General features: G+C 40.5%; 25 non-coding genes across 25 annotated transcripts; all 25 read left to right on the top strand.

The window, feature by feature from the left end:
- The first annotated feature begins 145 nt into the window (after positions 1–145).
- Positions 146–217, top strand: trnap-agg (transfer RNA proline (anticodon AGG)). The gene has a single exon. It is a non-coding gene; the product is annotated as a tRNA-Pro (tRNA).
- A 352-nt stretch (positions 218–569) lies between these two features.
- trnap-cgg (transfer RNA proline (anticodon CGG)) lies at positions 570–641 on the top strand. The gene has a single exon. It is a non-coding gene; the product is annotated as a tRNA-Pro (tRNA).
- Positions 642–978: 337 nt separating this feature from the next.
- On the top strand, positions 979–1050 carry trnap-agg (transfer RNA proline (anticodon AGG)). Its single transcript has one exon. It is a non-coding gene; the product is annotated as a tRNA-Pro (tRNA).
- Positions 1051–5978: 4928 nt separating this feature from the next.
- Positions 5979–6050, top strand: trnap-agg (transfer RNA proline (anticodon AGG)). Its single transcript has one exon. It is a non-coding gene; the product is annotated as a tRNA-Pro (tRNA).
- Positions 6051–6387: 337 nt separating this feature from the next.
- Positions 6388–6459, top strand: trnap-agg (transfer RNA proline (anticodon AGG)). Its single transcript has one exon. It is a non-coding gene; the product is annotated as a tRNA-Pro (tRNA).
- Positions 6460–6821: 362 nt separating this feature from the next.
- On the top strand, positions 6822–6893 carry trnap-ugg (transfer RNA proline (anticodon UGG)). Its single transcript has one exon. It is a non-coding gene; the product is annotated as a tRNA-Pro (tRNA).
- A 744-nt stretch (positions 6894–7637) lies between these two features.
- On the top strand, positions 7638–7709 carry trnap-agg (transfer RNA proline (anticodon AGG)). The gene has a single exon. It is a non-coding gene; the product is annotated as a tRNA-Pro (tRNA).
- A 362-nt stretch (positions 7710–8071) lies between these two features.
- On the top strand, positions 8072–8143 carry trnap-ugg (transfer RNA proline (anticodon UGG)). Its single transcript has one exon. It is a non-coding gene; the product is annotated as a tRNA-Pro (tRNA).
- Positions 8144–9339: 1196 nt separating this feature from the next.
- Positions 9340–9411, top strand: trnap-agg (transfer RNA proline (anticodon AGG)). Its single transcript has one exon. It is a non-coding gene; the product is annotated as a tRNA-Pro (tRNA).
- Positions 9412–10192: 781 nt separating this feature from the next.
- On the top strand, positions 10193–10264 carry trnap-cgg (transfer RNA proline (anticodon CGG)). The gene has a single exon. It is a non-coding gene; the product is annotated as a tRNA-Pro (tRNA).
- A 781-nt stretch (positions 10265–11045) lies between these two features.
- On the top strand, positions 11046–11117 carry trnap-ugg (transfer RNA proline (anticodon UGG)). The gene has a single exon. It is a non-coding gene; the product is annotated as a tRNA-Pro (tRNA).
- Positions 11118–11463: 346 nt separating this feature from the next.
- Positions 11464–11535, top strand: trnap-cgg (transfer RNA proline (anticodon CGG)). The gene has a single exon. It is a non-coding gene; the product is annotated as a tRNA-Pro (tRNA).
- Positions 11536–11872: 337 nt separating this feature from the next.
- trnap-agg (transfer RNA proline (anticodon AGG)) lies at positions 11873–11944 on the top strand. The gene has a single exon. It is a non-coding gene; the product is annotated as a tRNA-Pro (tRNA).
- A 346-nt stretch (positions 11945–12290) lies between these two features.
- trnap-agg (transfer RNA proline (anticodon AGG)) lies at positions 12291–12362 on the top strand. Its single transcript has one exon. It is a non-coding gene; the product is annotated as a tRNA-Pro (tRNA).
- Positions 12363–12714: 352 nt separating this feature from the next.
- trnap-cgg (transfer RNA proline (anticodon CGG)) lies at positions 12715–12786 on the top strand. Its single transcript has one exon. It is a non-coding gene; the product is annotated as a tRNA-Pro (tRNA).
- A 352-nt stretch (positions 12787–13138) lies between these two features.
- trnap-cgg (transfer RNA proline (anticodon CGG)) lies at positions 13139–13210 on the top strand. The gene has a single exon. It is a non-coding gene; the product is annotated as a tRNA-Pro (tRNA).
- Positions 13211–13990: 780 nt separating this feature from the next.
- On the top strand, positions 13991–14062 carry trnap-cgg (transfer RNA proline (anticodon CGG)). Its single transcript has one exon. It is a non-coding gene; the product is annotated as a tRNA-Pro (tRNA).
- A 345-nt stretch (positions 14063–14407) lies between these two features.
- On the top strand, positions 14408–14479 carry trnap-agg (transfer RNA proline (anticodon AGG)). The gene has a single exon. It is a non-coding gene; the product is annotated as a tRNA-Pro (tRNA).
- A 362-nt stretch (positions 14480–14841) lies between these two features.
- On the top strand, positions 14842–14913 carry trnap-agg (transfer RNA proline (anticodon AGG)). The gene has a single exon. It is a non-coding gene; the product is annotated as a tRNA-Pro (tRNA).
- A 350-nt stretch (positions 14914–15263) lies between these two features.
- Positions 15264–15335, top strand: trnap-ugg (transfer RNA proline (anticodon UGG)). Its single transcript has one exon. It is a non-coding gene; the product is annotated as a tRNA-Pro (tRNA).
- A 345-nt stretch (positions 15336–15680) lies between these two features.
- Positions 15681–15752, top strand: trnap-agg (transfer RNA proline (anticodon AGG)). The gene has a single exon. It is a non-coding gene; the product is annotated as a tRNA-Pro (tRNA).
- Positions 15753–16114: 362 nt separating this feature from the next.
- On the top strand, positions 16115–16186 carry trnap-agg (transfer RNA proline (anticodon AGG)). The gene has a single exon. It is a non-coding gene; the product is annotated as a tRNA-Pro (tRNA).
- A 345-nt stretch (positions 16187–16531) lies between these two features.
- On the top strand, positions 16532–16603 carry trnap-agg (transfer RNA proline (anticodon AGG)). Its single transcript has one exon. It is a non-coding gene; the product is annotated as a tRNA-Pro (tRNA).
- A 362-nt stretch (positions 16604–16965) lies between these two features.
- On the top strand, positions 16966–17037 carry trnap-agg (transfer RNA proline (anticodon AGG)). Its single transcript has one exon. It is a non-coding gene; the product is annotated as a tRNA-Pro (tRNA).
- A 350-nt stretch (positions 17038–17387) lies between these two features.
- Positions 17388–17459, top strand: trnap-ugg (transfer RNA proline (anticodon UGG)). The gene has a single exon. It is a non-coding gene; the product is annotated as a tRNA-Pro (tRNA).
- Positions 17460–17500: the final 41 nt, after the last annotated feature.

The following is a 17500-nucleotide window of genomic DNA, read 5'->3' as shown; positions in this document are numbered from 1 at the left end:
TGATGCTCAGTTTGTTAGCAGGAGACAATAGTACAGCGATTTTATAGACTGTAGAGTAATGAATGGCCAGGATGTTTCTTTCCAACTACCTCAACATGCAACAGCGCTTGCCGAATTCCAAAGTTTCCGAAACATTTATTTACGTGGCTCGTTGGTCTAGGGGTATGATTCTCGCTTAGGGTGCGAGAGGTCCCGGGTTCAAATCCCGGACGAGCCCTTTACCACCTTGACTCCAATCTGTAAATCAAGATGAACGGTCCATCTAAGCTATGCTTAATTGATGTAGGACGAGAATTGGCTTATGTTCAATAAAGACTCACCAATGGTTTACTTGAACAGAGGTAGACAGCAAAATTTGAATCAAACTCTTTAGAGATATACAATGAAAAGATCAATACACTCCCATGAGAGGTTAAGTGTGGCTAAAATTTTGAGCAGGAGACAATTGGATTATTATGCCTATTTTAGTGATTGTAGAGAAATGAAATGCCAGGATGTTTCATTCCAACTTGGTCAACATGCAACAGCGCTTGCCGAAGTCGAAAGTTTCCGAAATATTTATTTTACGTGGCTCGTTGGTCTAGGGGTATGATTCTCACTTCGGGTGCGAGAGGTCCCGGGTTCAAATCCCGGACGAGCCCTTTACCACCTAGACTCGAATCTGTAAATGAAGATGAACTGTCCAGCTAAGCTTTGTTTAATTGAACTAGGATGAGAAATGGGATACATTCTATAGATCAATGTAGACTTCACGAGGGTTACAGACAATCTCAATCAAACTAAGTCTGATTCTTAAGAGATATACACTAGAGCTATCAATATACATCCATAAGGGGTTAAGTGATGCTCAGTTTGTTAGCAGGAGACAGTAGTATGTTGATTTTATAGACTGTAGAGAAATGAATTGCCAGTATTTTTCCTTCCAACTTGGTCAACATGCAAGTTGGAAAATCCAAAGTTTCCGAAAACTCTTTACGTGGCTCGTTGGTCTTGGGGTATGATTCTCGCTTAGGGTGCGAGAGGTCCCGGGTTCAAATCCCGGATGAGCCCTTTACCACCTTGACTCCAATCTGTAAATGAATATGAACTGTCCATCTAAGCTATTCTTAATTGATCTAGGACGAGAATTGGGTTATGTTCAATAAAGACTCACCAATGGTTTACTAGAACAGAGGTAGACAGCAAAATTTGAATCAAACTCTTTAGAGATATACAATGAAAAGATTAATACACTCCCATGAGAGGTTAACTGTTGCTAAAATTGTGAGCAGGAGACAATAGGTTTATTATGCCTATTTTAGTGATTGTAGAGAAATGAAATGCCAGAATGTTTCATTCCAACTTGGTCAACAAGCAACAGCGCAGGCCGAAATGGATTCTTTCAGAAAGGTATCTTTTCATGGCTCGTTGGTCTAGGGGTATGATTCTCGCTTCGGTGCGGGAGGTCCCGGGTTCAAATCCCGGACGAGCCCTTTACCACCTTGACTCCAATCTGTAAATCAAGATGAACCGTCCATCTAATCTATGCTTAATTGATCTAGGACGAGAATTGGGTTATGTTCAATAAAGACTCACCAATGGTTTACTTGAACAGAGGTAGACAGCAAAATTTGAATCAAAATCAATCAAACTCTTTAGAGATATACAATGAAAAGATCAATACACTCCCATGAGAGGTTAAGTGTGGCTAAAATTGTGAGCAGGAGACAATTGGTTTATTATGCCTATTTTAGTGATTGTAGAGAAATCAAATGCCAGGATGTTTCATTCCAACTTGGTCAACATGCAACAGCGCATGCCGAAGTCGAAAGTTTCCGAAAGACTTATTTTACGTGGCTCGTTGGTCTGGGTGTATGATTCTCGCTTTGGGTGCGAGAGGTCCCGGGTTCAAATCCCGGACGAGCCCTTTACCACCTTGACTCCAATCTGTAAATGAAGATGAACTGTCCAGCTAAGCTTTGTTTAATTGAACTAGGATGAGAAATGGGATACATTCAATAGATCAATGCAGACTTCACGAGGGTTACAGTAAATCTCAATCAAAATAAGTCTGATTCTTAAGCGATATACACTAGAGCTATCAATATACAGCCATAAGGGGTTAAGTGATGCTCAGTTTGTTAGCAGGAGACAATAGTACAGCGATTTTATAGACTGTAGAGTAATTCAATCAATCAATCAATCGAATTTTATTTGTATAGCCCATATTCACAAATTACAATTCATCTCATAGGGCTTTAACAGGGTGTGACATCCTCTGTCCTTAACCCTCAGCAAGAGTAAGGAAAAACTACAAAAAACCCTTTTAACAGGGTAAAAATATGTAGAAACCTCAGAGAGAGCCACATGTGAGGGATCCCTCTCCCAGGACGGACAGAAGTGCAATAGATGCCACGTGCAGGAGAACATCATCAATAATCAAAGTCTCTAGCAGCATTGATGAAGCACAGTCCATGCTCAGCAACCATCTAGACCACGATCCACCATCCAGACCAGACGCCACTTCAGTCCTCAGTCACCGTCACCGGTTTTGAGCCTACTTTTAAACGAACAGATGGTGACTGCCTCCCGAACTGAAAGTGGTAGATTATTCCACAGCCGAGGGGCTTGATGGCTAAAAGCTCTGGCTCCTACTCTACTTTTAGAGAATTTAGGGACGACAAGTAGGCTTGAATTCTGGGAGCGGAGTGCTCTAGTGGGTTTATAAGGTATTAACAGCTCTTTAAGGTATAAAGGCGCTATATTATTAAGGGCCTTGAAGGTGAGGAGGAGAATTTTAAATTCTATTCTAGATTTAACTGGAAGCCAGTGTAGCGATGCTAATATTGGAGAAATGTGCTCTCTTCTCTTTGTTCTCGTCAGGACACGTGCTGCAGCATTTTGGACAAGCTGTAGAGTCTTTAACGACTTCCTGCTGGAGCCTGATAATAATGAATTACAATAGTCCAGTCTCGATGTAACAAAGGCGTGGACTAGTTTTTCTGCATCTTTTTGTGAAAGGACATGTCTAATTTTTGAAATATTACGCAAGTGGAAAAAAGCGGTCCTAGAAATTTGTTTTAAGTGACTATTAAAGGATAAATCAGGATCGAAGATCACTCCCAAGTTCCTGACTGTTTCATTGGAAGCAAGGGCAATGTCGTCTAGCGCAGCTGTATCATTAGATAATGCATCTCTAAGGTGTTTGGGGCCAAGTATTATAACCTCTGTTTTGTCTGAGTTTAATAAGAGAAAATTGCGGGTCATCCAGGTTTTTATGTCCTTGAGACATGTTCGAAGTTTAGTTAATTGATTACTTTGTTCAGGTTTTATTGACAAATATAACTGGGTGTCATCCGCATAGCAGTGGAAATTTACCGAGTGTGTCCTGATAATGTTTCCTAGTGGAAGCATATATAATGAGAATAAAATTGGGCCGAGCACAGAGCCCTGTGGAACACCATGATTAACTTTGGTGCGCACAGATGACTCATCATTAATTTGCACAAATTGGGAGCGATCAGAAAAATACGATTTAAACCAGTTAAGGGCGGTTCCATTAATGTTAATTAACTGTTTTAGTCTTTGTAATAAAATTTGATGGTCAATTGTGTCGAATGCTGCACTGAGATCTAACAGAACGAGGACAGACACAAGTCCCTGATCTGAGGCTATTAAAAGGTCATTAGTGACTTTTGCCAAGGCTGTCTCTGTACTGTGATTGGCTCTTAACCCCGATTGAAAGTCTTCATATATATTATTTTCCTGGAGAAACTCACACAGCTGATTGGCTACCACTTTTTCTAAGATTTTAGAAATGAAGGAGAGGTTAGATATTGGTCTGTAATTGGCTAAAACCTCTGGGTCTAGGGTGGGTTTTTTGAGTAGGGGTTTGATGACAGCTATTTTAAAAGACTGTGGTACATAACCTGATGATAATGACAGATTGATAATGTTAAGTAACGAACTATCAATTAGGGGCAGAATGTCTTTAAGTAAGTTGGTAGGAATGGGATCTAAGATACAGGTTGTTGGTTTAGAACCTGAGATTAATTTGGTAAACTGATCACGGGTGATCAGAGAGAAGCTGTCTAAGTAATGTGTAGGATTCTCAGCCGTTTCTGAGATCTCTGTTGTTGGGAGGGTATTAGTGCCAATTGAGGGCAGGAGATGGTTGATTTTATTTCTAATAGTTTGAATTTTATCATTAAAAAAGGTCATAAAGATATTGCTATTTAGGGATGGAGGAATACTGGGTTCGGTGGAGGTGTGACTCTCTGTCAGCCTGGCTACAGTGCAGAAGAGAAACCTGGGGTTATTTTTATTCTCTTCTATTAGTTTTGAATAGTAGGCGGCTCTTACTTTGTGGAGAGCCTTTTTATATTCTTTAACACTATTCTTCCAGTCTATGAGGTTTTCAACATTGTTGCTGGAGCGCCACTTCCTTTCTAGTTTTCTTGATAATTGTTTTAACTCATTTGTCTGGGAATTATACCACGGAGCTAATTTACTATGTTTGACATTTTTCTTTTTTAGAGGCGCTATTGAGTCTAATGTTAATCGTAATGAGTCTGCAGAGCTATCGACGAGGTGGTCGATCTCAATGGAGCTCAGGGTTTTAAAGAATTTGTTGTTTATATCTACTGCTAATACGGGTTTAAATGTAATTGGGATTATTTCCTTAAATTTAGCTACAGCACTATCAGGTAGACATCTAGAAAATTAATTTTTTATTAGTGGCATATATTCAGTTATTGAAAAATCAAAGGTTATTAAATTATGGTCTGATAGAACTGGATTGCGCGGAAGTACTGTTAAATTTTCAATTGCGACACCGTACGATAATACAAGGTCAATTGTGTGGTTACCACAATGAGTAGGTTTGTGCACACACTGACTGAAACCAATAGAGTCTAGTATTGAAATAAATGCTACGCTAAGGCAATCTTTATTATTATCAACATGAATATTAAAGTCACCAACAATAATAATTTTATCGGTCTTTAGGACTAAGTTTGATAAAAACTCAGGGAATTCCTTTAAAAATTCAGTATAAGCCCTGGGAGCACGGTAAACTACGGCAAATATGATTGGCTGTTGGTGGTTCCTGGATTGGCGTGGAAGACTAAGAACCAGACATTCAAATGACTTGTAGCTGAGTTTAGGTTTAGGATTAATTGATAGACTGGAGTTAAAAATAGCAGCAACTCCACCTCCTCGCCCAATTTCTCTAGGAACCTGTGAATTGACATGACTGGGGGGAGTAGATTCATTTAGACTGACATAATCATCAGGATGCAGCCACGTCTCAGTGAGGGACAATAAATCTATGTTGTAATCAGAGACTATTTCATTAACTAAAAGAGCCTTTTTTTCCAGTGATCTAATGTTTAAAAGACCACATTTAAAAGTCTGGGTTTCCTGTATTGTTTCAGAGGTTGTTTTAATTTGTATTAAATTTTTGTGTGGAGTTCTCGCTCTATTATTGTTTAATTTCAATAATTTAATCGGACGGTGAACAGACACAATCTCTATGGGGTTTTGTGACTGATCCAGAGGGAGCGCAGAGAAGTGTTTAGCACTGCAGCTCTGCTTCCTGGTCCCAAATATGGGTTGTCATGTTATAGACTTAGTAATATTCCTAGATAAGAGAGCTGCTCCATCCCAAGTGGGATGAACGCCGTCTCTCCTAACAAGACCAGGTCGGTCACTAAGCACGATAGAATAAGGGTTGGTATGTGCGAGTGTTTAACTACAGACCGGTGATTTTAGCCGTAGTGCTACAGGGAAACAGTTGTGTTTAGCAGCGGAGCTAATTCGCAGAGCGACCACCACCAGTGGCAAGAAAACAGGAAATGACGCAGCACGCTTACCGTAATCCTGTCCGCAAGGGGAAGAGAGGATCAGTGTAATTAATGGCCAGGATGTTTCTTTCCAACTTGGTCAACAAGCAACAGCGCTTGCCGAAGTCGAAAGTTTCCGAAAGACTTATTTTAAGTGGCTCGTTGGTCTAGTGGTATGATTCTCGCTTAGGGTGCGAGAGGTCCCGGGTTCAAATCCCGGACGAGCCCTTTACCACCTTGACTCCAATCTGTAAATCAAGATGAACCGTCCATCTAAGCTATGCTTAATTGATCTAGGACGAGAAATGGGATACATTCTATAGATCAATGTAGACTTCACGAGGGTTACAGACAATCTCAATCAAACTAAGTCTGATTCTTAAGAGATATACACTAGAGCTATCAATATACAGCCATAAGGGTTTAAGTGATGCTCAGTTTGTTAGCAGGAGACAGTAGTATGTTGATTTTATAGACTGTAGAGAAATGAATGGCCAGTATTTTTCTTTCCAACTTGGTCAACATGCAAGTTGGAAAATCCAAAGTTTCCGAAAAATCTTTACGTGGCTCGTTGGTCTAGGGGTATGATTCTCGCTTAGGGTGCGAGAGGTCCCGGGTTCAAATCCCGGACGAGCCCTTTACCACCTTGACTCCAATCTGTAAATCAAGATGAACCGTCCATCTAAGCTATGCTTAATTGATCTAGGACGAGAATTGGGTTATGTTCAATAAAGACTCACCAATGGTTTACTTGAACAGAGGTAAACAGCAAAATTTGAATCAAAATCAATCAAACTCTTTAGAGATATACAATGAAAAGATCAATACACTCCAATGAGAGGTTAAGTGTGGCTAAAATTGTGAGCAGGAGACAATTGGTTTATTATGCCTATTTTAGTGATTGTAGAGAAATGAAATGCCAGGATGTTTCATTCCAACTTGGTCAACATGCAACAGCGCTTGCCGAAGTCGAAAGTTTCCGAAAGACTTATTTTACGTGGCTCGTTGGTCTAGGGGTATGATTCTCGCTTTGGGTGCGAGAGGTCCCGGGTTCAAATCCCGGACGAGCCCTTTACCACCTTGACTCCAATCTGTAAATGAAGATGAACCGTCCAGCTAAGCTTTGTTTAATTGAACTAGGATGAGAAATGGGATACATTCAATAGATAAATGCAGACTTCACGTGGGTTACAGTAAATCTCAATCAAAATAAGTCTGATTCTTAAGCGATATACACTAGAGCTATCAATATACAGCCATAAGGGGTTAAGTGATGCTCAGTTTGTTAGCAGGAGACAATAGTACAGCGATTTTATAGACTGTAGAGTAATTAATGGCCAGGATGTTTCGTCAACATGCAACAGCGCTTGCCGAAGTCCAAAGTTTCCGAAACATTTATTTTACGTGGCTCATTGGTCTAGGGGTATGATTCTCGCTTCGGGTGCGAGAGGTCCCAGGTTCAAATCCCGGACGAGCCCTTTACCACCTTGACTCCAATCTGTAAATGAAGATGAACTGTCCAGCTAAGCTTTGTTTAATTGAACTAGGATGAGAAATGGGATACATTCTATAGATCCATGTAGACTTCACGAGGGTTACATACAATCTCAATCAAACTAAGTCTGATTCTTAAGAGATATACACTAGAGCTATCAATATACAGCCATAAGGGGTTAAGTGATGCTCAGTTTGTTAGCAGGAGACAGTAGTATGTTGATTTTATAGACTGTAGAGAAATCAATGGCCAGTATGTTTCTTTCCAACTTGGTCAACATGCAAGTTGAAACATCCAAAGTTTCCGAAAAATCTTTACGTGGCTCGTTGGTCTAGGGGTATGATTCTCGCTTAGGGTGCGAGAGGTCCCGGGTTCAAATCCCGGACGAGCCCTTTACCATCTCGACTCCAATCTGTAAATCAAGATGAACCGTCCATCTAAGCTATGCTTAATTGATCTAGGACGAGAATTGGGTTATGTTCAATAAAGACTCACCAATGGTTTACTTTAACAGAGGTGGACAGAAAAATTTGAATCAAAATCAATCAAAATCTTTAGAGATAAACAATGAAAAGATCAATACACTCCCATGAGACGTTAAGTGTGGCTACAATTGTGAGCAGGAGACAATTGGTTTATTATGCCTATTTTAGTGATTGTAGAGAAATGAAATGCCAGGATGTTTCATTCCAACTTGGTCAACATGCAACAGCGCTTGCCGAAGTCGAAAGTTTCCGAAAGACTTATTTTACGTGGCTCGTTGGTCTAGGGGTATGATTCTCGCTTTGGGTGCGAGAGGTCCCGGGTTCAAATCCCGGACGAGCCCTTTACCACCTTGACTCCAATCTGTAAATGAAGATGAACCGTCCAGCTAAGCTTTGTTTAATTGAACTAGGATGAGAAATGGGATACATTCAATAGATAAATGCAGACTTCACGTGGGTTACAGTAAATCTCAATCAAAATAAGTCTGATTCTTAAGCGATATACACTAGAGCTATCAATATACAGCCATAAGGGTTTAAGTGATGCTCAGTTTGTTAGCAGGAGACAGTAGTATGTTGATTTTATAGACTGTAGAGTAATGAATGGCCAGGAGTAATGAATGGCCAGGATGTTTCTTTCCAACTATATCCACATGCAACAGCGCTTGCCGAGGTCCAAAGTTTCCGAAACATTTATTTTACATGGTTCGTTGGTTTAGGGGTATTATTCTCGCCAAGGATGCGAGAGGTCCAGGATTCAAATCCCGGACGAGCCCTTTACCACCTTTACTCCAATCTGTAAATGAATATGAACTGTCCATCTAAGCTATTCTTAATTGATCTAGGACGAGAATTGGGTTATGTTCAATAAAGACTCACCAATGGTTTACTTGAACAGAGGTAGACAGCAAAATTTGAATCAAACTCTTAAGAGATATACAATGAAAAGATCAATACACTCCCATGAGAGGTTAACTGTTGCTAAAATTGTGAGCAGGAGACAATAGGATTATTATGCCTATTTTAGTGATTGTAGAGAAATGAAATGCCAAAATGTTTCATTCCAACTTGGTCAACATGCAAAAGCGCTTGCCGAAGTCGAAAGTTTCCGAAACATTTATTTTACGTGGCTCGTTGGTCTAGGGGTATGATTCTCTCTTCAGGTGCGAGAGGTCCCGGGTTCAAATCCCGGACGACCCCTTTACCACCTTGACTCCAATCTGTAAATGAAGATGAACTGTCCAGCTAAGCTTTGTTTAATTGAACTAGGATGAGAAATGGTATACATTCTATAGATCAATGTAGACTAAACGAGGGTTACATACAATCTCAATCAAACTAAGTCTGATTCTTAAGAGATATACACTAGAGCTATCAATATACAGCCATAAGGGGTTAAGTGATGCTCAGTTTGTTAGCAGGAGACAGTAGTATGTTGATTTTATAGACTGTAGAGAAATCAATGGCCAGTATGTTTCTTTCCAACTTGGTCAACATGCAAGTTGGAACATCCAAAGTTTCCGAAAAATCTTTACGTGGCTCGTTGGTCTAGGGGTATGATTCTCGCTTAGGGTGCGAGAGGTCCCGGGTTCAAATCCCGGACGAGCCCTTTACCACCTTGACTCCAATCTGTAAATCAAGATGAACCGTCCATCTAAGCTATGCTTAATTGATCTAGGACGAGAATTGGGTTATGTTCAATAAAGACTCACCAATGGTTTACTTGAACAGAGGTAGACAGCAAAATTTGAATCAAAATCAATCAAAATCTTTAGAGATATACAATGAAAAGATCAATACACTCCCATGAGAGGTTAAGTGTGGCTAAAATTCCGAGCAGGAGACAATTGGTTTATTATGCCTATTTTAGTGATTGTAGACAAATGAAATGCCAGGATGTTTCATTCCAACTTGGTCAACATGCAACAGCGCTTGCCGAAGTCGAAAGTTTCCGAAAGACTAATTTTACGTGGCTCGTTGGGTCTAGGGTTATGATTCTCGCTTTGGGTGCGAGAGGTCCCGGGTTCACATCCCGGACGAGCCCTTTACCACCTTGACTCCAATCTGTAAATGAAGATGAACCGTCCAGCTAAGCTTTGTTTAATTGAACTAGGATGAGAAATGGGATACATTCTATAGATCAATGTAGACTTCACGAGGGTTACAGTAAATCTCAATCAAACTAAGTCTGATTCTTAAGAGATATTCACTAGAGCTATCAATATACAGCCATAAGGGGTTAAGTGATGCTCAGTTTGTTAGCAGGAGACAATAGTACAGCGATTTTATAGACTGTAGAGTAATGAATGTCCAGGATGTTTCTTTCCAACTACGTCAACATGCAACAGCGCTTGCCGAAGTTCAAAGTTTCCGAAACATTTATTTTACGTGGCTCGTTGGTCTAGGGGTATGATTCTCGCTTCGGGTGCGAGAGGTCCCAGGTTCAAATCCCGGACGAGCCCTTTACCACCTTGACTCCAATCTGTAAATCAAGATGAACCGTCCATCTAAGCTATGCTTAATTGATCTAGGACGAGAATTGGGTTATGTTCAATAAAGACTCACCAATGGTTTACTTGAACAGAGGTAGACAGCAAAATTTGAATCAAAATCAATCAAAATCATTAGAGATATACAATGAAAAGATCAATACAGTCCCATGAGAGGTTAAGTGTGGCTAAAATTCCGAGCAGGAGACAATTGGTTTATTATGCCTATTTTAGTGATTGTAGACAAATGAAATGCCAGGATGTTTCATTCCAACTTGGTCAACATGCAACAGCGCTTGCCGAAGTCGAAAGTTTCCGAAAGACTAATTTTACGTGGCTCGTTGGGTCTAGGGTTATGATTCTCGCTTTGGGTGCGAGAGGTCCCGGGTTCACATCCCGGACGAGCATTTTACCACCTTGACTCCAATCTGTAAATGAAGATGAACCGTCCAGCTAAGCTTTGTTTAATTGAACTAGGATGAGAAATGGGATACATTCTATAGATCAATGTAGACTTCACGAGGGTTACAGTAAATCTCAATCAAACTAAGTCTGATTCTTAAGAGATATTCACTAGAGCTATCAATATACAGCCATAAGGGGTTAAGTAATGCTCAGTTTGTTAGCAGGAGACAATAGTACAGCGATTTTATAGACTGTAGAGTAATGAATGTCCAGGATGTTTCTTTCCAACTACGTCAACATGCAACAGCGCTTGCCGAAGTTCAAAGTTTCCGAAACATTTATTTTACGTGGCTCGTTGGTCTAGGGGTATGATTCTCGCTTTGGGTGCGAGAGGTCCCGGGTTCAAATCCCGGACGAGCCCTTTACCACCTTGACTCCAATCTGTAAATGAAGATGAACCGTCTAGCTAAGCTTTGTTTAATTGAACTAGGATGAGAAATGGGATACATTCTATAGATCAATGTAGACTTCACGAGGGTTACAGAAAATCTCAATCAAAATAAGTCTCATTCTTAAGAGATATACACTAGAGCTATCAATATACAGCCATAAGGGGTTAAGTGATGCTCAGTTTGTTAGCAGGAGACAATAGTACAGCGATTTTATAGACTGTAGAGTAATTAATGGCCAGGATGTTTCTTTCCAACTACGTCAACATGCAACAGCGCTTGCCGAAGTCCAAGGTTTCCGAAACATTTATTTTACGTGGCTCGTTGGTCTAGGGGTATGATTCTCGCTTCGGGTGCGAGAGGTCCCAGGTTCAAATCCCGGACGAGCCCTTTACCTCCTTGACTCCAATCTGTAAATGAAGATGAACTGACCTGCTAAGCTTTGTTTAATTGAACTAGGATGAGAAAAGGGATATATTCTATAGATCAATGTAGACTTCACGAGGGTTACAGACAATCTCAATCAAACTAAGTCTGATTCTTAAGAGATATTCACTAGAGCTATCAATATACAGCCATAAGGGGTTAAGTGATGCTCAGTTTGTTAGCAGGAGACAGTAGTATGTTGATTTTATAGACTGTAGAGAAATCAATGGCCAGTATGTTTCTTTCCAACTTGGTCAACATGCAAGTTGGAACATCCAAAGTTTCCGAAAAATCTTTACGTGGCTCGTTGGTCTAGGGGTATGATTCTCGCTTAGGGTGCGAGAGGTCCCGGGTTCAAATCCCGGACGCGCCCTTTACCACCTTGACTCCAATCTGTAAATCAAGATGAACCGTCCAGCTAAGCTTTGTTTAATTGAACGAGGATGAGAAATGGGATACATTCTATTGATCAATGTAGACTTCACGAGGGTTACAGAAAATCTCAATCAAAATAAGTCTGATTCTTAAGAGATATACACTAGAGCTATCAATATACAGCCATAAGGGGTTAAATGATGCTCAGTTTGTTAGCAGGAGACAATAGTACAGCGATTGTATAGACTGTAGAGTAATTAATGGCCAGGATGTTTCTTTCCAACTATATCCACATGCAACAGCGCTTGCCGAAGTCCAAAGTTTCCGAAACATTTATTTTACATGGCTCGTTGGTCTAGGGGTATGATTCTCGCCTAGGACGCGAGAGGTCCAGGATTCAAATCCCGGACGAGCCCTTTACCACCTTTACTCCAATCTGTAAATGAATATGAACTGTCCATCTAAGCTATTCTTAATTGATCTAGGACGAGAATTGGGTTATGTTCAATAAAGACTCACCAATGGTTTACTTGAACAGAGGTAGATAGCAAAATTTGAATCAAACTCTTAAGAGATATACAATGAAAAGATCAATACACTCCCATGAGAGGTTAACTGTTGCTAAAATTGTGAGCAGGAGACAATAGGATTATTATGCCTATTTTAGTGATTGTAGAGAAATGAAATGCCAGAATGTTTCATTCCAACTTGGTCAACATGCAACAGCGCTGGCCGAAATGGATTCTTTCAGAAAGGTATCTTTTGCATGGCTCGTTGGTCTAGGGGTATGATTCTCGCTTCGGGTGCGGGAGGTCCCGGGTTCAAATCCCGGACGAGCCCTTTACCACCTTGACTCCAATCTGTAAATCAAGATGAACCGTCCATCTAAGCTATGCTTAATTGATCTAGGACGAGATTTGGGTTATGTTCAATAAAGACTCACCAATGGTTTACTTGAACAGAGGTAGATAGCAAAATTTGAATCAAACTCTTAAGAGATATACAATGAAAAGATCAATACACTCCCATGAGAGGTTAACTGTTGCTAAAATTGTGAGCAGGAGACAATAGGATTATTATGCCTATTTTAGTGATTGTAGAGAAATGAAATGCCAGAATGTTTCATTCCAACTTGGTCAACATGCAACAGCGCTGGCCGAAATGGATTCTTTCAGAAAGGTATCTTTTGCATGGCTCGTTGGTCTAGGGGTATGATTCTCGCTTCGGGTGCGGGAGGTCCCGGGTTCAAATCCCGGACAAGCCCTTTACCACCTTGACTCCAATCTGTAAATGAAGATGAACCGTCCAGCTAAGCTTTGTTTAATTGAACTAGGATGAGAAATGGGATACATTCTATAGATCAATGTAGACTTCACGAGGGTTACAGAAAATCTCAATCAAAATAAGTCTGATTCTTAAGAGATATACACTAGAGCTATCAATATACAGCCATAAGGGGTTAAGTAATGCTCAGTTTGTTAGCAGGAGACAATAGTACAGCGATTTTATAGACTGTAGAGTAATGAATGTCCAGGATGTTTCTTTCCAACTACGTCAACATGCAACAGCGCTTGCCGAAGTTCAAAGTTTCCGAAACATTTATTTTACGTGGCTCGTTGGTCTAGGGGTATGATTCTCGCTTAGGGTGCGACAGGTCCCGGGTTCAAATACCGGACGAGCCCTTTACCACCTTGACTCCAATCTGTAAATCAAGATGACCCGTCCATCTAAGCTATGCTTAATTGATCTAGGACGAGAATTGGCTTATGTTCAATAAAGACTCACTAATGGTTTACTTGAACAGAGGTGGACAGCAAAATTTGAATCAAAATCAATCAAACTCTTTAGAGATATACAATGAAAAGATCAATACACTCCCATGAGAGGTTAAGTGTGGCTAAAATTGTGAGCAGGAGACAATTGGTTTATTATGCCTATTTTCGTGATTGTAGAGAAATGAAATGCCAGGATGTTTCATTCCAACTTGGTCAACATGCAACAGCGCTTGCCGAAGTCGAAAGTTTCCGAAAGATTTATTTTACGTGGCTCGTTGGTCTAGGGGTATGATTCTCGCTTCGGGTGCGAGAGGTCCCGGGTTCCAATCCCGAATGAGCCCTTAACCACCTTGACTCCAATCTGTAAATGAAGATGAACTGTCCAGCTAAGCTTTGTTTAATTGAACTAGGATGAGAAATGGGATACATTCTATAGATCAATGTAGACTTCACGAGGGTTACAGACAATCTCAATCAAACTAAGTCTGATTCTTAAGAGATATACACTAGAGCTATCAATATACAGCCATAAGGGGTTAAGTGATGCTCAGTTTATTAGCAGGAGACAATAGTATGTTGATTTTATAGACTGTAGAGTAATGAATGGCCAGGATGTTTCTTTCCAACTATGTCAACATGCAACAGCGCTTGCCGAAGTCCAAAGTTTCCGAAACATTTATTTACGTGGCTCGTTGGTCTAGGGGTATGATTCTCGCTTAGGGTGCGAGAGGTCCCGGGTTCAAATCCCGGACGAGCCCTTTATCAACTTGACTCCAATCTGTAAATCAAGATGAACCATCCATCTAAGCTATGCCTAATTGATCTAGGACGAGAATTGGGTTATGTTCAATAAAGACTCACCAATGGTTTACTTGAACAGAGGTGGACAGCAAAATTTGAATCAAAATCAATCAAACTCTTTAGAGATATACAATGAAAAGATCAATACACTCCAATGAGAGGTTAAGTGTGGCTAAAATTGTGAGCAGGAGACAATTGGTTTATTATGCCTATTTTAGTGATGGTAGAGAAATGAAATGCCAGGATGTTTCATTCCAACTTGGTCAACATTCAACAGCGCTTGCCGAAGTCGAAAGTTTCCGAAAGATTTATTTTACGTGGCTCGTTGGTCTAGGGGTATGATTCTCGCTTAGGGTGCGAGAGGTCCCGGGTTCAAATCCCGGACGAGCCCTTTACCACCTTGACTCCAATCTGTAAATCAAGATGAACCGTCCATCTAAGCTATGCTTAATTGATCTAGGACGAGAATTGGGTTATGTTCAATAAAGACTCACCAATGGTTTACTTGAACAGAGGTGGACATCAAAATCAATCAAACTCTTTAGAGATATACAATGAAAAGATCAATACACTCCCATGAGACGTTTAGTGTGGCTAAAATTGTGAGCAGGAGACAATTGGTTTATTATGCCTATTTTAGTGATTTTAGAGAAATGAAATGCCAGGATGTTTCCTTCCAACTTGGTCAACATGCAACAGCGCTTGCCGAAGTCGAAAGTTTTCGAAAGATTTACTTTACGTGGCTCGTTGGTCTAGTGTTATGATTCTCGCTTTGGGTGCGAGAGGTCCCGGGTTCAAATCCCGGACAAGCCCTTTATCACCTTGACTCCAATCTGTAAATGAAGATGAACCGTCCAGCTAAGCTTTGTTTAATTGAACTAGGATGAGAAATGGGATACATTCTATGGATCAATGTAGACTTCACGAGGGTTACAGAAAATCTCAATCAAAATAAGTCTGATTCTTAAGAGATATACACTAGAGCTATCAATATACAGCCATAAGGGGTTAAGTGATGCTCAGTTTGTTAGCAGGAGACAATAGTACAGCGATTTTATAGACTGTAGAGTAATGAATGGCCAGGATGTTTCTTTCCAACTACGTCAACATGCAACAGCGCTTGCCGAAGTCCAAAGTTTCCGAAACATTTATTTACGTGGCTCGTTGGTCTAGGGGTATGATTCTCGCTTAGGGTGCGAGAGGTCCCGGGTTCAAATCCCGGACGAGCCCTTTATCAACTTGACTCCAATCTGTAAATCAAGATGAACCGTCCAGCTAAGCTATGCTTAATTGATCTAGGACGAGAATTGGGTTATGTTCAATAAAGACTCACCAATGGTTTACTTGAACAGAGGTGGAAAGCAAAATTTGAATCAAAATCAATCAAACTCTTTAGAGATATACAATGAAAAGATCAATACACTCCAATGAGAGGTTAAGTGTGGCTAAAATTGTGAGCAGGAGACAATTGGTTTATTATGCCTATTTTAGTGATGGTAGAGAAATGAAATGCCAGGATGTTTCATTCCAACTTGGTCAACATTCAACAGCGCTTGCCGAAGTACAAAGTTTCCGAAAGATTTATTTTACGTGGCTCGTTGGTCTAGGGGTATGATTCTCGCTTAGGGTGCGAGAGGTCCCGGGTTCAAATCCCGGACAAGCCCTTTATCACCTTGACTCCAATCTGTAAATGAAGATGAACCGTCCAGCTAAGCTTTGTTTAATTGAACTAGGATGAGAAATGGGATACATTCTATGGATCAATGTAGACTTCACGAGGGTTACAGAAAATCTCAATCAAAATAAGTCTGATTCTTAAGAGATATACACTAGAGCTATCAATATACAGCCATAAGGGGTTAAGTGATGCTCAGTTTGTTAGCAGGAGACAATAGTACAGCGATTTTATAGACTGTAGAGTAATGAATGGCCAGGATGTTTCTTTCCAACTACGTCAACATGCAACAGCGCTTGCCGAAGTCCAAAGTTTCCGAAACATTTATTTACGTGGCTCGTTGGTCTAGGGGTATGATTCTCGCTTAGGGTGCGAGAGGTCCCGGGTTCAAATCCCGGACGAGCCCTTTATCAACTTGACTCCAATCTGTAAATCAAGATGAACCGTCCAGCTAAGCTATGCTTAATTGATCTAGGACGAGAATTGGGTTATGTTCAATAAAGACTCACCAATGGTTTACTTGAACAGAGGTGGACAGCAAAATTTGAATCAAAATCAATCAAACTCTTTAGAGATATACAATGAAAAGATCAATACACTCCAATGAGAGGTTAAGTGTGGCTAAAATTGTGAGCAGGAGACAATTGGTTTATTATGCCTATTTTAGTGATGGTAGAGAAATGAAATGCCAGGATGTTTCATTCCAACTTGGTCAACATTCAACAGCGCTTGCCGAAGTACAAAGTTTCCGAAAGATTTATTTTACGTGGCTCGTTGGTCTAGGGGTATGATTCTCGCTTAGGGTGCGAGAGGTCCCGGGTTCAAATCCCGGACGAGCCCTTTACCACCTTGACTCCAATCTGTAAATCAAGATGAACCGTCCATCTAAGCTATGCTTAATTGATCTAGGACGAGAATTGGGTTATGTTCAATAAAGACTCACCAATGGTTTACTTGAACAGAGGTGGACATCAAAATCAATCAAACTCTTTGGAGATATACAATGAAAAGATCAATACACTCCCATGAGACGTTTAGTGTGGCTAAAATTGTGAGCAGGAGACAATTGGTTTATTATGCCTATTTTAGTGATTTTAGAGAAATGAAATGCCAGGATGTTTCCTTCCAACTTGGTCAACATGCAACAGCGCTTGCCGAAGTCGAAAGTTTTCGAAAGATTTATTGTACGTGGCTCGTTGGTCTAGGGATATGATTCTCGCTTTGGGTGCGAGAGGTCCCGGGTTCAAATCCCGGACGAGCCCTTTATCACCTTGACTCGAATCTGTAAATCAAGATGAACCGT

This window comes from Platichthys flesus, chromosome 23 (assembly GCF_949316205.1).
Source record: "Platichthys flesus chromosome 23, fPlaFle2.1, whole genome shotgun sequence".
Lineage (NCBI taxonomy): Eukaryota > Metazoa > Chordata > Actinopteri > Pleuronectiformes > Pleuronectidae > Platichthys > Platichthys flesus.
This window is presented reverse-complemented; position numbering and strand designations above follow the sequence as displayed.